Below are 6,011 nucleotides of genomic sequence, written 5' to 3'. Positions count from 1 at the left end.
GGCGCAGTGGCCAAGTGGTAAGGCGTCTGTCTCGTAAACAGAAGATCGCGAGTTCGATCCTCGTCTGTGCCTGCGTTTTTTATTTTATATAATTCAAAAAATTTTTTTTGTTTTTAAAATAATTAAAAAAACTTATTTTTGTAAGTAATTAAAAAAAAAAGTAAGTAATCTAATTAGTAATCTTTAAAAATTTAAAAGTCTTTATAGCAACTGTTTTTGAGCTAAGTTACACGTAATAAGGTAAAAAGCTAACACTTGAAATGTTTATATAATTTAATTAAATTATATAAATATTTCAAGCGTTAGCTTTTTACCTTATTACGTGTAACTTAGGATCCAACGCACTATTACGTGTAACGTAGGATCCTACGCTAATATAAACATTTATGAAACGAAAAGTTATTTAATTCGGTATTAAAATGTTAAAAAAAAAACACCAAAAAAACTCGCGACTTTTTTAAAAACATGTTTAAAGTTTGAACATTAAGCCAGTGGCGTCACTGGGGTTGGTGTCATCCAGAGCGGTAAACTTTATGTGTCACCCCTTTAGACTTTCACTATCACAATACGGGTTTCGAATTTCTTTAAAAAAAAAAAAAGTCCTTAAGAAAAAAAGTTGGGGCATACAAAATACTATCTTTTGACTTTGAATATAAGACGAATGATTTTGTGTGAAATGATGAAATAACAGTTATTAATGAAGAATATCGAAAAATCAAAACCTGAAAACTATGGGTTAGGCCAAACGCAAAAATAAATTAATTCAAGCATGAACAATTCTGTCATAGGGTAGAGCTGGGCTAGTTGAGCATAGGGGCAAGTTGGGCAACTAAAATATCTTAAAAAGTACTCATCACATAGCAAAACATCTAATGGATAAAATATAGGTATTTAGAATGGTAATAAGATGCCCATCAAATGGTTGTTGGACCCCGGTTCAGTAACATGCACGGACACTTTTTCGATTTTGCTATAAAATATTTTTGCTATTTTTCTCTTAGATGCTTAAAAAAGTATTTATCTGGAATCACTCAAGTGTTTATATTTTACCCATTTATTTGACTATTGATTAAGCTAATTCTTTTTTCCCCACGTCTTATAGTTCTTTTAGTTCAACCTAACTGATGTGTCGCCTTGTCTAGTAGGGATAACATACAGTTAATGTATATATTCCAGATCATTCTTGTGATTGGTCTATTTTAATGTTTTTAAAATCCAAATACGTTAACGCAAAGCAGATTTTTAATATGTAAACTAAAACGATTTTACGTGAGAAAATGTGATGATTGTTAAATAAATAATAATTACTAAATAAAATTGGAAGTTTAGCGAAAATGATCTACAAAGTGTTTTTTTATGATACATTTTTTTGCTAATAATCCCGCAATATTTTATATTATTATCGATAGATTATTTCGGTATCAAGGTGCATAGGAACATACTCTAAGACCTTGCAACACATCCCCAGAGATTTTATTTTTGATTATCATTAGAAAACATTTCCTCATTCAAAAAATGTAAACGACAACTTTTTTTAGTGGGGGCCTGGGGAGAAAACACATATTTTGGGGCAGTGCCCAGGAAGTTTGTTGTTCAAGATAGGTAGCTAATAAGCATGGGGCATACTCAAATTTTTAGTATGTTGATACTGGTAGCAAATGAGGATGACTTGCAAAAAATTAAGGTAATTGAAGCTAAACCAACCCCGCCCCGATCCCTAACTGCCCCCCTCTTAGAACTACGTCTCCTTTAATCGTAAATTTTTTCTTTGTTCTATCATAAAGTAGACCAAAATTCATCGATAGATTTCAAATTTCATCAAAAAATCTCTTTTCGTTTAAGATTTATAACAATGCAAAGCCTAAAATTACCCCCTGAAATAACCTTAAATGGTCTCAACTTTTAAACGAAAAATTTTTTTTTGATGTAATTTGAAATCTGTCGATGAACTTTGATCTAGTTTAATATAAAACAAGCAAAAAGTTGAAAAGTGTTTTTTGGAACCATACCCTAGGGGGGATTTGGGGAATCTTCTCGAACACCACAAAATCATGCCCATGCCCCATATTTAGATTTTCAGAAATATTTGTGATAGATTTATCAATTTTATTTTTTATAGTTTTTAAAATTTTTTGTTTAACATTAAAATTTACAGACGGATAAGTAATTTTTATTACTTTCTATTTACATTTTTATTGAAATTAAAACAAAGCAAAGCAACCTTTAATTATTAACAATTAGTAAAAGTTAGCAGTTGCTAATTGTTAACAATTGCATAATAACTCTCTGCACGCGTTGATATACGAACTGAAAGCATGTTTTTAGCCATTATATTGACTGTTGTCAACAGTGATGTTGTCGTTCAACAACAACATTGTGTTCATGATTTATAAAAAAATGTTTAATATTAAACATTTTTTTATAAATGTTTAGCTATTATAATAGTTAGTGAAAGTGGTATGTAGTAAGAAATCTAAAAGAGAAAGATAAGAAATAAGATAAAACTTGAGTTGAAGAAAGAAAAAATTAGATAAGTGTTTTTACTAATTTATTTATATATATATTAGGGTGTCCCAAAAACAAAATTTTTGAAAAATATATGCAATGACCCCCTTAATGTGTTCTATCTAATACAAAAACACTAGATTTAAAATTTTTTTGAATAAAAAATATTTTAAAAAGTCCCTCAAGACCCTCGAATATTTAATGGGTCCCTAATATTTTCAATAAAAAAATTTTTCAAAAGTATGTCAACCTGGTACTCAAATGAAGCAAAATTATATAAAAATTTCAAAAATAATATAGATTTCAAATATAGAATTGTTATTTTCGGTTTTACTACATGAAAAATTACGTTTTTTAACAAAAAACAAAAAAATGCATTTTTTATGTATTTTTATGACAATTTTGATAAATAAGTTAAAGTTTTTCCAAATTAAATATTATTTTTGAAATTTTTATATAATTTTGCTTCATTTGAGTACCAGGTTGACATACTTTAAAAAAACTTTTTTTTTTTAAAATATTAGGGACTCATTAAATATTCGAGGGTGTTGAGGGACCCCTTAAAATATTTTTTATTCAAAAAAATTTTAAATATAGTGTTTTTGTATTAGATAGAACACATTAAGGGGGTCTCTGCATATATTTTTCAAAAATGTTTTCTTTTGGAACACCCTAATATATATATATATATATATATATATATATATATATATATATATATATATATATATATATATATATATATATATATATAATAAAGCCAAATAAAAATATATATTTATATACATATATATATAAATATATTTATACCCTATTATATATATACACCCTAATATATATATACCCTATATATAATATACCCTATATATATATATATATACCCTATATATATATATATATATATATATATATATATATATATATATATATATATATATATATATATATATATATATATATATATATACCCTATATATATATATATATATATACCCTATATATACCCTATATATATATATATATATATATATATATATATAATAAAGCTAAAAAGTTATTTCGTATTAGATATTATTTTATTATAAAATATATAATATTATTATTTTATTATTTTATATATATATATATATATATATATATATATATATATATATATATATATATGTATATATATATATATATATATACTCGATATATTTATTATGGCAGTTACAATCGATCAAATAGAGAAAATGATGAAACAAATGTTTAAGGAGTTTAAAAAAGAAAGTGAAAGCATGATAAAACAACAAGAAAAGTGTTAAACATTATAAGTAGTAGCACAAAAATATCATACGAGCGATTAGATATTGTTGAATCAAATATTAAAGAAAATTGTAAACAGATCAAAACAATAAAAAAAGAGGTTGAAGATATTAAAGTGAGTCTAAATTTTCACGAACATTTAATAGATGAAAAAATTAGGTCTGTCGTTAATTCACAAGAGAAGTGTATAACAACAAGCGCAATTCAAAGTAACAAATCAGCATTTATTAAAATTAGAGGCAAACTAAGAGAAATGGAAGATCGATCACCGCGGAACAATCTGAGAATTGACGGAGTTAAAGAAAACGATGGGGAAAGCTGGGAAGACAGCAAAATGAAGGTAAATAAAATTTTTGAAAATTATTTTTGTCTAAAAGGCATTAAAATAGAAAGGGCACACAGAACTGGTCAAAAAAACTCAGTTAAACCAAGAACAATAATAATAAAACTTCTGGACTTTAAAGATAAAATCGATAGTCTTAAAAAGACCACTAATCTTAAAGGTAAAAATATCTATATAAATGAAGATTTTTGCGCTGAGACAGTGCAAATTAGGAAGAATCTACGAGAACAGATGAAAATCGAACGAGCGGCAGGAAAGTTTGCAACCATCTCGTATGATAAGCTGATCATACGCGATTGGGTGGTGACTATTTCAATAAAAAAACATTGTAAGTGAATACTATTTAGTCCGTGAATCTACTCAATTTTTTAGTAAAAAAATAAATAATAATTTTTCAATTTTAAATCTAAACATTCGAAGTATTAATAAAAACTTTGATAATCTAAAACTATTATTGCCTGATCTAAACCACGATTTTAAAATAATTAGTCTCACGGAAACGTGGTTAAAAAGCAATGAAAAAAATTGTAATTATGAATTAAATAACTACGTATCAATTCACCAACCTCGTAAAACCCACGTTGGTGGCAGTGTAAGTGTTCACAAATCTATTAACTTTATATTGCGTAATGACGTCAATGTTAATGATACAGATTGTGAGTCGTTGTGCATCGAAATAACAAATTATGCAACCAAAAATATTATCATTAATTCTATTTATAGAAAGCCAGGTGGGAATTTTAAAATATTTAAATCTTATATTAAAAATTTTTTAAGCAACACCAACATAACAAAGAAACGCGTTTACTTAACTGGTGATCTCAAATATTTCCTGTTTCTTATGGAATAGCTGAATTATATTTGCACAATCTAACATCATGTGCAATCCTGTCCGCTTTCTCTATGCTATCTTTCTAACACGATTGCTTCCAACTTTTGCTCTAAAATAACTTCGTTCTTCCAAAACTCACTTTACTCTCGGCCGGTTATGACGCTCCTTCTTGGGGGGCTGAACATATCTTTGCGTGCCTTGGTATGGTGGTCTCTGTATGGCAACTAGCCGGAGGAGAATAAACCACAATACCTAACTGGTGACTACAATATAAACTTGTTAAATCATTCTTCAAATGTAAATGTTCAATATTTTTTAAATACCTTAATTCAACATGTTATAATTCCAACAATAAACAAATCAACCAGAATAACTAAGATCAACATTACTTGATAATATATTTACTAATAATATTCATAATTGCCTCCTAGAATCTGGTATAATCAAAACTGACATAACAGATCATTTCCCAATATTCTTAATTACAAATAATATAACTGATACTTATTCTGCTTTAAAATCTACAATCCAAATGCGACAGATCAATGAAAACTCCTTGTTGCACTTTCGAAATCTCTTATCAGAAAAAATTGATTGGGACCTTATATTACAATCACAAGAGGCAAATAAGGCGTATGATCTTTTTTTGGCGCAGTTTTGTAAATATTACGATTTGGCATTTCCAATAAAAAAAATAGTTATAAATTTAAAATCACTTTTAAGCCCTTGGATGACCAAAGGTTTACTTAAATCATCTAAGAGAAAACAAAAACTTTATGAAAAATATCTAAAACATAAATCATTTACAAATGAAATAAATTACAAAAATTATAAAAGTTTATTTGAAAAAACAAAGAAACACTCTAAAAGAATTTATTATGCTAAGATGCTTAAAAAAACACAAGGAAACACTCAAAAAACCTGGAATGTGATTAACCAGATAATTGATAAAAAAAGATGTTCTAACAATAATTTGCCACAAAAACTCATAATTGATGGGGAAATGATCAGTAATAAAGAAACTAT

The 6,011-nt window shown here is 26.9% G+C and overlaps 1 non-coding gene across 1 annotated transcript; it reads left to right on the top strand.

Annotated features, from left to right (window-relative positions):
• trnat-cgu (transfer RNA threonine (anticodon CGU)) lies at positions 1 to 72 on the top strand. Its single transcript has one exon. It is a non-coding gene; the product is annotated as a tRNA-Thr (tRNA).
• The last annotated feature ends 5,939 nt before the right edge of the window (positions 73 to 6,011 follow it).

Source organism: Hydra vulgaris, chromosome 02 (genome assembly GCF_038396675.1).
Source record: "Hydra vulgaris chromosome 02, alternate assembly HydraT2T_AEP".
Classification (NCBI taxonomy): Eukaryota; Metazoa; Cnidaria; class Hydrozoa; order Anthoathecata; family Hydridae; genus Hydra; species Hydra vulgaris.
Note: the sequence above shows the minus strand (reverse complement) of the source record. Positions and strands in the feature narration are given on the sequence as shown.